Source organism: Microcaecilia unicolor, chromosome 7 (assembly GCF_901765095.1).
Source record: "Microcaecilia unicolor chromosome 7, aMicUni1.1, whole genome shotgun sequence".
NCBI lineage: Eukaryota > Metazoa > Chordata > Amphibia > Gymnophiona > Siphonopidae > Microcaecilia > Microcaecilia unicolor.
The window spans coordinates 279,626,786-279,641,592 of NC_044037.1; the positions used below are offsets into that span (position 1 = coordinate 279,626,786).

Consider the following 14,807-nt stretch of genomic DNA (forward strand, 5'->3'; position numbering starts at 1 on the left):
GGATTCAGTGCTCCGGTCACCCAGTCAAAGAATTCAATGAGATTCGTTTGGCACGATTTACCTTTGGTAAAACCATGTTGTCTTGGATCTTGCAGCTTATTGGCTTCCAGCAAATTCACTGTCCTTTCCTTCAGCATCACTTCCATTACTCTTCCAACAATCGAAGTGAGGCTTACCGGCCTGTAGTTTCCAGCTTCTTTCCCTATCACCACTTTTGTGAAGAAGGACCACATCCGCTCTTCTCCAATTCACACTTGAGCTCCTTCAGACAGGATCCTATGTAGCATCTCTCTACTCTCCAACTCTGGGAGAATTCTTAGGCAGAATATATCTTCCTCTCAAGATCTGTGAACACTTCACTCATTCACTTGGAAATTCCCTAAACCAGGGAGATACTTATATGGTATTTCTACTCAATAGGCTAAAATGTCCTTGTCTCAAACTCTTGCTAGACACCCTCTCCCTTAGACACGTAACTGGTCATAAGAAACATTTATGGTCACTTTTGGCTACCAGTCCTCTTCCTCACACACCTGGGTGAGGTCTGGAGCTGCTCAGTCAATGGCCTACTTGTATGGAGGAGAAGCCTAATGGTTAGAGTAGTGGAATGAAAACCAACAGAAGCCTAGTTCAAATCCCACTATGGATCCTAGTGATATTGGTTTAGTCACTTAATCCTCCATTGCCTTAATAACAGATTTGGACTGTAAGCCCTTTAGTGACTGGAAAATACATGAGTTAAATCCAAAATCCCTTCCCTATTTCTTTTCTAGTGAAAAGATGGGTAATCTTTCAAGTCTTCTATTGAGGTGTATCAGACAGGGGATCACTGTTAGCTCATTCTTTTTTCCTGAGGTGTATCACACTGGCTTTCAAGCTTAGATCACTCTCTTCCCTGGCAAATATCACACTGGGGATCACCCTCAGATCACTCTTTTTCATTGGGATGTAAAACAATAGAGATCACCCTTGGATCATTCTTTTATTCCTTCGGGTATATCACACTGGAGATCACCCTTAGATCACTTGTTTCTCTTGGGTGTATCACACTGGAGATCACCCTTAGATCACTTGTTTCTCTTGGATGTATCACACTGGAGATCACCCTTAGATCACTCTATTCCTTGGGATGTATCACAAGGGAGATCACCCTTCTCACTCTCTTCCCTGAGATGTATCACACTGGAGATCACCCTTACATTACTTGTTTCTCTTGGATGTATCACACTGGAGATCACCCTTAGATCACTCTCTTCTCTGGGTTTTATGACCCTGGAGATCACCCTTAGATCACTCTATTCCTTGGGATGTATCACAATAGAGATCACCCTTGGATCATTCTTTTATTCCTTGGGGTGTATCACACTGGAGATCACCCTTAGATCACTTGTTTCTCTTGGGTGTATCACACTGGAAATCACCCTTAGATCACTCTCTTCTCTGGGATTTATCACACTGGAGATCATCCTTAGATCACTCTCTTCTCTGGGATTTATCACACTGGAGATCGCCATTAGATCACTCTATTCCTTGGGATGTATCACAATGGAGATCACCCTTAGCTCACTCTCTTCCCTGGGACACATCACACTGGAGATCACCCTTAGATCACTTGTTTCTCTTGGATGTATCACACTCTTCTCTGGGTTTTATGACTCTGGAGATCACACTTAGATCACTCTATTCCTTGGGATGTATTACACTGGAGATCACCCTTAGCTCACTCTCTTCCCTGGGATGTATCACACTGGAGATCACCCTTAGATCACTTGTTTCTCTTGGACGTATCACACTGGAGATCACCCTTAGACCACTCTATTCCTTGGGATATATTACACTAGGGATCACTCATTTTTCCTTGGGATGTAAAACAGTGGAGATTACCCTTGAATCATTCTTGGGGTGTATCACACTGGAGATCTCCCTTAGATCACTTGTTTCTCTTGAGTGTATCACAGTGGAGAGCAACCTTAGATCACTCTAGGGGGTCTTTTACAAAGGTGCACTAGTATTTTTAGTGCACGCTAAATGCTAGAGACACCCATATATTCCTATGGGTGTATCTAGTGTTTAGAACGTGCTTATTTCTCCCTTATATGGTGTATAGACCCACCAAGTGCATCCCAGGATACACTGGGTGCCGCCATTTTGCGGCATCGCAGGAAGAGGAGGGAGGCAGGCTACCCTCCCTCCTCCAACACACAAGGTAGGGGGGACTGGACCACCAGGGATCCCTTGCTGGAGGACTAAGGGAGGCTGAACCTAGGGGGGATCGTCGTGGGGGGTGGTTGGTCACCAGGGACCTTTTGCTGGGGGAGTTAGGGGGTCTGGAGGCCCACTGGATCTCCAACCCTCCCTGAATCTGGGGGGGGGGGTGGGGATCGTCAAGAGGACCAGAGGTCCGCCAGCCCCCTGTCACTGGCAAGTTTATTGTTGGGGGGAATGGGGGCCTGCCAGCATGCAAATGCATACTGGACAGGGCTCACCATTCCTCCCCAATGATCTGCAAACCCTAACGCCAGCTCGAAGTTGGCGTAGGGTTTGCCGCAGCCAGCAACCCAATCTTTGGCACACTGGCCTCTGATCATTGGGGAAGAATATGTTTAGCCCTGTTTAGCATGCATTTGCATGCTAGTTGCGTTCAGAGCCCTCAAGTGCAATGTTTCACGCGCTCCAGGGCTCTGATCATAGGGCGTTAGCAAATGCTGGTGCTAGTATGGCGCTAACAGCCTCTACTGCCGGCGTTTGCTTCTGATCATCCCCCTGTCAGTGCAAACCTTATCATGAAAACTCCCTCAGAAAGCAAAGGTAGAGAAATGTTCCAGTTCTGGGAGTTACTGGAATGCACAACACCACAGTAATAAATTGTAATATCTCATGTACAGCTTTCAACAGTTCAATATACTATGGGGAATTACTGACAAGTGCTCTGCTCTACAACTTAAATGAGACCTGATTCCCTATTTTAGCTAGTAACAGGATATCTTGCTGGCTACTAAACTGTTGTAATATTTGGAGTCCTGGCTCACGCGAGATGCATTTGACCAAGAGAATGTGACAAGTTTCCAGCTTGATCATTGATAGTGATGGGAAGCATTAACCTTTCACCAGCTGCTCTGTGGCTGTTTTCTGCCAGCACATGGAAGCAGACCAGGGCTGAAATGCTTCTGAATACAATCTCTCCCAGCCTTATCAATAGTGGAAATTTTTCATCATGTGCGCAAGGTAAACATCCTCTGTGTGCTCCTGCTAGTCCTAGACAATATTCTACAAGCAGGGTAACATAGTAAATGACGGCAGATAAAGACCTGTACGGCCCATCCAGTCTGCCCAACAAGATAAACTAATTTTACATGGTATGAGATACTTTATATGTATACCCGAGTTTCATTTGTCCCTGCCTTTCTCAGGGCACAGACTGTAAAAGTCTGCCCAGTACAGTTCTTGTACTAAAAGTTCTGAACCTAACATCAAAGCCCCTTAAAATTTACACTCCAGCCCTTCCCTATCTATTCAGTTACGATCAGGGCGTAGACCATAGAAGTCTGCCCAGCACCGGTTTTGCTTCCCAATTACCGGCGTCGCCACACAATCTTCGATAAGATTCTGCGGAGAATCCTTCGAAACAGGATTCCTTTGTGTTTATCCCACGCATGTTTGAATTCCATTACCGTCTCCATCTCCACCACCTCTCGCGGGAGGGCATTCCATGATTCCACCACCCTTTCCGTGAAAAAATACTTCCTGACATTACTCCTGAGTCTGCTCCCCCTTCAACCTCGATTCATGTCCTCTAGTTCTACCGCCTTCCCGTCTCCGGAAAAAGTTTCTTTGCGGATCAATGCCTTTCAAATATTTGAACGTCTGTATCATGTCACCCCTGTTTCTCCTTTCCTCCGAGGTATACGTGTTCAGGTCGGCAAGTTTCTCCTCGTACGGTTTGCAACGCAAATCCCATACCATTTTTGTAGCTTTTCTTTGCACCATTTTGAGTCTTTTTACATCGTTAGCAAGATACGGCCTCCAAAACTGAACACAATACTCCAGGGTATCATATCATACTCTGATGCCTTGTCTGGAAACGGGATGAAAACAAACAGCTAAGTGCAACAAGTAAGGAAAGCATGCAGATCATGGCTTAAGGATTCATTCCAACCCCCCCTCCCCCCATGTGAGTATGCATGTTCTCTGTGTTTGGGTCCCAGACCTGGAAGGGAGAGGTGGGATGGTTTAAGGCTGTTCCCCTGCACTAAATGCTGCTTCTTTTATCCTCCCCAGTTTTTATCTCTGTCATTCTCTTACCCCCAGGCGCTAAGGCTGGCTGACTCAGAACCATTCATTGGCCACGAGGCTGCACAGAAGGTCTCTTTTGAGAATAACTGTTAGGTTGGCAGTAGGACTGTGTAAATCTCTTTATATTTAAATCTTTTTTTTATTGAAGACTAGTAAAACATGCCCGTTTCTTGCGCAAATGAAACAGGCGCTAGCACGGTTTCCTTCCGAACCTCCCCCCCTTCCCTACTCACCCCTTTGGCGTTCTGAAGGCACTGTCCGCCACTGTTGCGGACCTCGGCAAGCCACTGACGCCATTGCTCCGCCCTCGACGTCATCACGTTTGACGCGAGGGCGGGGCCCCAACACAGTGTTTTCGGTAGCTTCACCACCACAAAGGCTTCGAACCGGAAGGAAGTGCCCGGAGGACCTGACAGTGACGTCAGTGTCCTCAGAACGTTGAGGGTGAGTTTTATTATATAGGATAACACAAAATACGAAATACAGTTCTCAAAGTAAAACACAAGTACAAAATATCCTCATATTAACTGAGGTCATCATACAATGTTTTTTTTACATTTTCTCCCCACCCCCCTCCCTCCACCAACTCAGACCTCACACTGATTTTATGATTTCCTCTTTCATATTTCAACATTGTATTTCCCTCACATTTTGCATTCTTCCCCCCTCCCTCCTATCCCCCCTTCCTATCCCCACTCTGTGCAAATCTCTTTAAAAGGAAGCTCTCTTCCTGTACTGTAGTATCTGAAAAAGCATTTCCAGGAACCTGTGATAAGCAAAAGTCACATTTACAGCAAAATCCGAAACAGACTACAGAAAATCTGCAGCAGAATCAAGGTACTTTGTTGCAGTATTCTTCAGTTTCCTCAGATCTAAAGGAGAGAGTCACAAATTTGATGTCAGACTTGAACTAGAATGAAATCCACAAATTTCAAGTTGAACTTTGTGCATTCTTACTCATCCAGGGATCACTGCGGTTATGGAGCAGTTTGGTGTTGAACAAGTGTCAGTTGCATGGTCTACCCAAGCCGGGCCAGCCCTGAACAGGACGCTCAAACTTGTGTCTCCTGAGTCACAGTACTACAGCCTGAGCCAGGAAGCCTCTGATTTAATGCTAGGTAGAAGACTCAGGCAAAGCAGGCAGTGGTATAAATATTACCAAAGCGGCTATTCTCAACATTCTGGTTCTGCGACTTTAGTCGTGTTTTCCCAGAGATGATCACATATAAATAGAATAAAAATACTCTATGTCAAACATATGTCCCCAAATTTCATGTCACATAGCAATTCATAAGAACATAAGAGTAGACATACTGGGTCAGAGCAATGGTCCATCTAGCCCAGTATCCTGTTTTCCAAACAGTGGCCAAGCCAGGTCACAAGTACCTCGCAGAAACCCAAATCGTGGCAACATTCCATGTAGAACCCCAAAAAGTAGCAAGATTCTGGAATCCTAAAGAGTGACAAGATTCCATGCAGAATCTCAAAGAGTAGCAACATTCCATAATACAAATCCCAGGACAAGCAGTTGGTTCTCATGTCTGTCTCGATAGCAGACTATGGACTTTTCCTCCAGGAATTTGTCCAAACCTTTTTTAAACCCAGATACGTTAACCACTGTTACAATATCGTCCGGCAAAGAGTTCCAGAGCTTAACTATTCGTTGTGTGAAAAAATATTCCCTCCTATTTGTTTTAAAAGTATTTCCACATAACTTCATTGAGTGTCCCCTAGTCTTTCTACTTTTGGAATGAGTAAAAAATCAATTTTACTTCTACTCGTTCTACAACACTTAGGATTTTGTAGACCTCAATCATATCTCTCTTCATCCGTCTTTTTTTCCAAACTGAAGAGCCCTAACCTCTTTAGCCTTTCCTCATATGAGAGGAGTTCCATCCCCATTATCATTTTGGTCGCTCTTCTTTGAACCCACAGGAATCCCAGGGACAATTAGTTCAACAAAAGAATAACAGGAAGCTGCTGTGTATATTTCAGTCTCTTCATTAGATACATTCTTTCTCCGTTGCAGCCGGGAAGGCTACCATCTAGTCTTATCAGCCTCCATACTGGCTGGTTCACCAACTCCACTGGTCCTTATCTTCCTGAGAACAGACTGGTTGCTCCTTATCTTTGGGTCCTGGGAAGGCATCCAGACTTCTTGGTCTTTCTTTGGGAGATACTCAAAAAGGACAAACCACTACAGTACCCATCAATTACTTCCAGTACTTAGGAAAACTACCTCAGGGGCAGAAGCAGAAAGCCAAACTGTAGAGCAATGCCTTGAGGCCATGCAGCAAGCGATGAGTATGCAAATTACTGCTGAGTGACATTTAAAAAAAGCTGCTGGCACAGTTCTGCTGTATCAGCACCTTAAATTCAGCCCCCTCCCTCCCAGCAACTCAACCCCCCCCCCCCCCCCTTTCCCCAACATACAAAAAAACAATCCCTGGTAGTCTAGTGCCCCTCTCCCAACCTCAACATGCAAAAAAAAAATATTCCTGGTGTCTTGAGGCACCCCCACCCCTGACCCCTCCCCCTGGCTCCCAACCCTTCCCATCATACTTTGAATAGGCAGAAGCAATGCCCACTCACTCCTTCTTCCGAGCCTCCATCTTTGAAAATGATGATGCCTGACTCTGCCTGGTGCATCCTGGGAAGCACCGAGTGAGGTCATTCTGCCAAATGAAGGAATTTTTCCACTTCTCCACCTAGTCTACCGAATAAGGGGAAAATCCCCCTATTTGGCAGACTGATCTCACTCAGTTGGGGAGTGGGGGTGGGGGAAGGGGGAGAGAATACATGGCCCCTTCGGTCCATCTTTTGCCCCCCCCCCCCCCAAAATGGACTTCTGGCAACCCCCACGCTTTCTCCCACTTTACAATCTCAACTCCACACCTTTTTCATGCCCCCCCCCCCCACTCCATGGCTCTTTCTCATCATCTCTGACAATCCCAGTTTATATTGCTAGACTTTAGGGAGATGGGAAGGAAACTACAATAACTTTCCCTTCTCGTGCTCCTCCCCATAGCATTCAACTTGCTTTTCACCTCCTTTAACATTCAATCCCTTCAGTGCCACCTTCCCTTCTCTGGCATTAACCCCTCTCACACCACTTCCAAAACCTTTACCCTCTGCTCACCTCTCACAACATACAGGTAGTGGAATGAGAAGAGCCCCAGTGACCATAGCTCCCCCAAATATTTTGTCCAAAACAGTATCAGCAACTAGAGAGTTTGGGTGGGGATGGGGAGTAGAGGTGGATATTGGTTTGTTTGGCCTCTGCAACCAAAAAGACATTTCACTGCCCCTGCCCCAACATTCATTCCCTCTTTATCATCTCACCCCCTCTGCCTTTATTGTACTCCGCTTAGAACTAATAAGGTACAATCGTACAAGTGGATTATATATCCTAATGTAATGTAATATATCTATCCTCCCTCCCTATGGAGAAATTAGGTCTTACCTGTTAATTTGCTTTCCTTTAGTCCCTCCGGACTGGCCCAGAATGACTGATGGGTTGTGCATCCCTACCAGCAGGTGGAGACTGAGAAGACTGATTTTGAGGCAGCCAATAAGAGCCGTGCTCAGCCCCTTGGAAGCCTCAGTATTCGCATAGCAAAGCAAAAGGAAAGAGAGACACTAAACATCTGTGTGCCAGTCGGTTCATACAGCCACCTACCAACAAAGAGACTTTGCTGGCCACTGTCGAAAAATTTTGACTACTCCAAACTGAGTCAGCAACATCATCAGTAATGTGCCTATGTGCAACCGCGTACAAATGGTTGAATAATTGGTCTCTTTGTGAATATAGACATATCCATGTATATATATATATATTTGTTTAATTTATTTATTTTGTTATTTTAATATCATAGTGGCTGTTCCCCATTTCTCTGCAAATTCCCTTCCCTCAAAGGCGTTGAGGCCAGCAACGGACCACAGTCCACCCTGAGCTCTCAGGCATACAGAGAAAGCTCGGGGATAGGAGGGGAGAGGGACCCTGCCACCGAGTGTAGCACCCCCGAAGCATTAGAGAGCCCCCGCGGGCCTCAGCCCCTGCCAGCAGATAACCAAAACAGCACACAAATGTATAAGAGAAAAGAAAACTTCAAACTTACTAGACTGAGAAAGAAATAGGTACATTTACCTCAGTTAACAGAAATTAGAAAACAGAATAGACATTTTGAGACCAAAGGGCTCACCACATCTACTGCCTGCTGGAGACTGAGAATACTGAGGTTTCCAAGGGGCTGAGCACGGCTCTTATTGGCTGCCTCAAAATCAGTCTTCTCAGTCTCCACCTGCTGGTAGGTGTGCACAACCCATCAGTCATTCTGGACTGGTCTGGAGGGATGCTAAGGAAATATCAGTTATCTGATTTATACTCCAAAGTGCCTCCTCTCTCCTCCCTCACACTGCCCTCAGCTGCTCAGTGCTGGGAATCACAGGCTATATCTGTGTCTGCTCTTTCCTATTCCTCCTGCTCTCATCCACATGCTACTTGCTTAAATATCTGCGGAAGGAGTGAAACCTGTGAAGACACAACCATGAAGGAAATAATTGCTCTGCTCCCTTCTTTAGCCTCTCCCCTCCAGTCATTCACAGACTGCCTGAGGGAGGGGCTTAAGTGGTAAACGGCACAGCTGTTTTCAGCTGCCTAAGACTGAGGGCATTGATGAGTGAATTCTGCACACAAGCCCTGAGAGGTAAGACACCCCTTTGTCACATGCTGGAGATAGACTGAAAAGCCCCTTTCAAGCAGGTCCAATGTTTTTGTATGCCCATTCACTTCACAAGAGAGCAGGCCAGAGTTATTTTTCCTTGACTAAGTCAACAGGTGGTTAAGGAGGGACTTTGCCTCCTGTGCACTTAGGAACCAGATCATAACAGGCCTTATTTATATCAGTGGTTGATAAACCCTGGAGCTCTCCAGTACTATGCAAAGGAGCCGTTCAGCAAATATCACTACACAACCAGTGTTTTTGCTCTATAATAAATGGTCTCAGTACTTTCTGAAGAAAGCCTTCGTTTCAGTTCCACAACAAAAAACATCAGAGAGACTTTAAATACTTAGAAATAGACAAGTTATTTGTTAACATAAAGATAATATATATATATTTTTTTTAAAATTACATTTGTACCCCGCATTTTCCCACTCATGGCAGGCTCAATGTGGCTTACATGGGGCAATGGAGGGTTAAGTGACTTGCCCAGAGTCACAAGGAGCTGCCTGTGCCTGAAGTGGGAATCAAACTCAGTTCCATGTAGAAGTCGGCCCTTGCAGATCACCAATGTGGCCGCGCAGGCTTCTGCTTCTGTGAGTCTGACATCCTGCACGTACGTGCAGGACGTCAGACTCACAGAAACAGAAGCCTGCGCAGCCTTCTACATGGAATGTTGCTAGTGGAATAGCAACATTCCATGTAGAATCTCCAATAGTAGCAACATTCCACCTAGAATCTCCAATAGTATCTATTTTATTTTTGTTACATTTGTACCCTGCGCTTTCCCACTCATGGCAGGCTCAATGCGGCTATGGAGGGTTAAGTGACTTGCCCAGAGTCACAAGGAGCTGCCTGTGCCTGAAGTGGGAATCAAACTCAGTTCCCTCAGTTCTGCAGGACCAAAGTCCACCACCCTAACCACTAGGCCACTCCTCCACTGAAGAAAAATGGAAATACTAATTTTACTGTGTGACAATGCCTGCCCTTTCAGTGGGTGAAAACATGCTTGAAACAGCTCATTAAATGTTTCAATGGATCACCTTCTAAAGCACTCTTGTTTTAGAAACATTCATCAAAATTTGGCCAGAAAACATTTCCAAAAAGAAATGGTAACTTTTAGTCTGTTTATAATGAATCTAGCAGCCATCGTTTAATTTCTCATCTGCAGGTGGTAAAATGCCTGAGAGACCAAATTCATTTTTATCACTGTTACAGCTGATTTCTCGTGGGATAAAAGATGCACCATCAACCTGCTGAAATTCATCCACCATAATTTTAAAGTTGGCCTCGAAGCACACCTACTATAAATCTGGCGATCCCAGTTCGATTTCTTTATCTAGTACTCTATCTATGACAGGGGCATAGCCACGGGCAGGCCTGGATGGACCTGAGTGCCTCTGCTTTCCTTCAGCCCACCCAGCAGCTGGTCGCACCATTAGTGTAGCTAGCGGAGATTCTCAAGCCCTGCCAGCTGAAGAAATCCAGAGCCCAGTGCAAGGAAAAAGCTGGAAGATAGTGGCAGCACGTTAAGCTGCTTTCACCAGCACTGTGAGCGTACTTAGTACTGGAAAAGTGCACCCTGATGCTGTTCTTGTGAAACCAGCGTAGGGCAGCGCTCTCTTGCTGGTACTCAACGTTCTGGCAGTGTCGGCGACACCGGCTTAAAGAGCTGCCACTGTCTGCCGTCTTCTTCCTTTTATTTTTCTTCATTTCAAACAATTTTTTATTGAATTTTCAAATAAAAACAGCCAATACTTTCAGAATAATAACAGTAAATGACCATCCAGGACAAAGTAACTTGTATGTCAGTGAAATAACAACAATATCATTAAGAAACAAAGCAAAATATTAAGGAAAAAAAACAAGAAAAGAGAAGAAAGTGAAAACAACTGACTGAAGCCCAAGGCAGAGCTGCCAAATTACCTATTCCAGGAGGCAGTGGCGTTGTTAAGTCAGCTGCCACACGGGGTGGATCGTCACTGTGCACCCCCCCCCCCCCCCAGCACATCACTTCCACCCCCCTGGAGCATTGCTCTTACTTCCTGGGGGGTGCTGACATCAGTTGCGCCGCTGTTGGCTCTGTCAGCACCCCCTTGCAGCCTGCACCCGGGGTGGACCGCCCTCAGCACCCTGTCCTCGGTACACCACTGCCAGGAGGGAGAGTTTTTGGCCAGTCCTGGGTTTAAACTTACATCCCAAAGAAGTGTGGGATTTCTAGTTCCTGATTCTACCCATTGAAATCAGTGCCGCAGGTCCCATAATGCATCAGGAAGAGGTTGACAGAAATCCAGGACCGTCCTGAAAGTCTCCCTCCCGGAATGGGTAACTTGGCAGCTCTGCCAATGACAGTACAATTACTTCCTAAGTTCTAAACGTTTCCATATAGCCAATGTCTTATAGATTCTGTTGGTTTTCTCCGAAGACTTTAAGTTCATTCCTTTGGCAGATCCATTAGCTTCCCACTTTCAAAGCAAAATTAATACTTTTTGTAGTTCGTTGCCTCCACCTAAGACCTAAGCTCTTCCTTTACCTTGTGCTGTCCCCAATCCATTGCACACTATTTCTAGGAATTGTTCCTGGACTTGGAGCTCTTTCACTATGCCTTTGACAGCTCTCAAAGCCACTATATCGCATATGCATCTAACCACATGCCTTCTTGACCCTTTGCCTTCCAGTTGGTTATAAAGGCAGCAAGCCGCGGACTTACTCCACCTCTTTTGCACTCGCTTTCCTTAAGTCTAACCAGTGGCGTAGCCAAGGGTGGGCCTGGGTGGGCCCAGGCCCACCCACTTTGGGCTCAGGCCCACCCAGTAGCAGAATGCCTATGATGTGGCTGGCAGGGATGCTCAAGCCCCACTAGCCGAAAACTCCCAACAACCGTCCCTCCTGCATACCAGCCTTCCTTCTGATGTATTCCCGCCTATGTGGAAACAGGAAATTGCATCAGAGGGAAGACTGTGGGGCCAACATGAGCAGTGTGTATTAGTTGCTGCTCACTGCCAGTGAAAATCTGCTATTTAAAAGGTATGCGGGGTAGGGGGGATGTTTGAGAGACTATATGGCATGCAGGCAAGAGAGTGAGAGACCAAACCACTTGTGGGACAGGGCGGAGTTCTTCTGCTCATCCATCTTGGACCCAGGCCCACCCAAATGTGGGTGTCTGGCTACACCCCTAAGTCTAACATCTAGTCGGGTCCCTTTCACCTGGAAAAAAGCTATTGTCAAGCCAATACTTAAAAATCCTTAGAACTTTCACTAGTTCATTCAAAACTCTACTAAAAGCATATTTTTTTCAATTAGTTTTTAACACTTCCACTAACTAGATTACATGCAATCTTTATGCCGAGTGTTGCCTGTTTTGCAGCACAGAAACACTGAACCTAATTCTACACTTTAACCCTAGTGTTTGTCATCTGGTTGTGATTGATTTGTCTGAAATTACATCTTGTAAGTGAATGGGTTCTCTCCTATCTAAATAGAATTATTTTCCTGCTTCTACTTATGTTTTTCTGATTTTAGATTTGTTCACCACTTTGACTTCCGGCAAAGAAAATGTGGTAAATGACGTTTTAATTAAACTTAGAACTTAAATTAAAACATAAACAAGGCATACAGGGGCAATTTTACCAAGCTCCGATAAAAAGAGCCCTGCAGCAGTGGCAGCGGCCATTTTTGCCATGCGCTGAGGCCCTTTTTACTGCAGCGGGTAAAAAGGCTGCGCCGTGCTGGGGGAGCACTTATCTTCACCCACTGAGGTGGCAGTAACGGCACCCGCGCTAACCTGGCGGTAACTGGGTAGCATAAGGTACTGCCTGATTACCGCTGTGCAAAAAAATCGAGCCCTATTTCCCCAGCGTGGGAACTGGAACATGCTGGGGCTGGAACTGTGTTTCGGTGTAAAGCCTATATCAGGGGTCTGTACACAGCGTGAGATGCAGGAACAATGTGCTAAAAAGCTTTTTCGCACATTGTTCCTACGTCTCATGCTGACCCTACTATTTTGGATTTAGTCTTTATAAAAACTGTTATCCTGACACCTTACTGTCCATCAGTGATTCTGTATACAGACACCTGATGTAGGCTTTACGCCGAAATACAGGGCTGTGTCGGGTCCTGAAGAATAAAGGTTTTATTTATTACGTCCCTGCCAGCTACAGTATTTTTAATTTTAAATTGGGGGGGGGGGGGGGGAGTGGATAGGATGGAAGAAGAAATGGTGTGGTCAGTGCTCCTCAATATAATTGTTGGTCCAAGCCCCTTGTACAGCAGTAATAGCCATGAGTCATGTCGAATAAGAATTTACTAACTTTGTGTAGTGGGACTGTGCAGTTTTTGCTTATTTTTTTTTGGCAAAATAGTTCAGGCTCTTTCAAACTGTCTGGGGCTCATCTGTGGCTTGCAGTCCTCAAGTCTAGCCACAGATTGCCTGTTGGATTCAGGTTGGGGCTTTGCCTTCCCACTTGAAGGCATCTGCTTTCCTCTTGCTGATCCAGTCCATTGTTGCTCTTGCTTTGTGTTTAGGATCATTGACTAGGAGCATTTGAATCAGCTCATTGATAGGCAGATGATCGAAAGCCTTATATGGTGTGAAGCCCCGCCCAGATCATCCCAACGAAGGTAGGGGGTGGGGAAGAGGATCTACCAGGGCTCTATTTGAGGGGATCCTAGAGGGGTTTAAGGGGGCTGCAGACCCACAAGATCTCCAGTCCCCATGTCGCTGGGGGGGGGGGGGTCGGGGTTCCTGCTTCTGCAAGGGGGGAGGGCCTGCTAGCATGCAAATGCATGCTGAACAGGGCTCACCATTCCTCCCCAATGGTCTGTAAACCCTAACGCCAGCTCTGAGCTGATGCATGGTTTGCCTTGGACAGCGTGCCAATGTTTGGCGTGCAGCTCGTTGATCATTGGGGAGGAATACATTTAGCTTGCATTTGCATGCTACTTTCGCTAAGAGCCCTGTTTTGCATGCATTTGCATGCTAGCTGTGTTCAGAGTCTGCGAGCGCGTTGTTTCATGCGCTCGGGGGCTCTGATCATGGGGCAGTAGCAAACACAGGCACTAGTATGGTGCCAACAGCCTCTGGCGCCTGCGTTTGCTTCTGATCATCGGCCCATTAATTTGACTGGACACGAGTGGGCCTCAATTTAACTCATTATGGGCCTTCATTAGGCAGTCTATGGAAATGAAAATAATTTGGGTTTGCAGTGAGAAAAGGGTCTGAAGACTTATGTAATCAAGCCATTTTGATTTTGCATTCTTACTTAATTTTTGCATATTAGAAAGGATAGAGTATGTTGTTAAGAACACTGAATCAAAAGTCCTACTTTAATGCATTTTGAGCTTTAGTTTTGAAAACTTTTATGAGGCATTGTGAAAATAATTTCAGGAAGCTCTTTCTAGACGTACAGCCTATTTTACATATGTAAAAGGACTTTGATAGAATTGTGTGGCCATATATTCCTGCTGAAGAGATCCCATTTCCTTACAGATGCACTGCGTGTAGAAATTCCTGGTAACAGTTTGGGTGGAGCAGGGGCAAAGTTATGATATATGGCCGTATTTTATAAAATATGCATGTAATCTCCTGGGAAAACCAGTGATAGGGTTGAACCTGGGTGAGTTCCCCCAGGGGATTACTGAATCCTATCTGGCTCCTGGTCAGGTGCTGGGAGGAGTGATGGGGGTGGTTATTGGCTGTGGGATGGGGTTTACTCAGCCAATTGAAAAAGCAGTTGAGGCAAGAAGGTTCCGGGGGGGGGGGGGGGAGAGAAAGAGAATACCCCCTCCCTCACG

At 45.8% G+C, this 14,807-nt stretch overlaps 1 protein-coding gene and 1 long non-coding RNA gene across 3 annotated transcripts in view; both read right to left on the reverse strand.

Moving 5' to 3' along the window:
- KALRN (kalirin RhoGEF kinase) overlaps positions 1-14,807 on the reverse strand; it is a 1,371,746-nt gene that overhangs the window by 286,610 nt on the left and 1,070,329 nt on the right. The window lies entirely within an intron of this gene.
- Positions 4,197-13,162, reverse strand: LOC115473685. The gene is made up of 3 exons (XR_003942731.1): positions 13,083-13,162; positions 11,029-11,038; positions 4,197-4,207 (listed from the first exon to the last, which is right to left on the reverse strand). It is a non-coding gene; the product is annotated as an uncharacterized LOC115473685 (long non-coding RNA).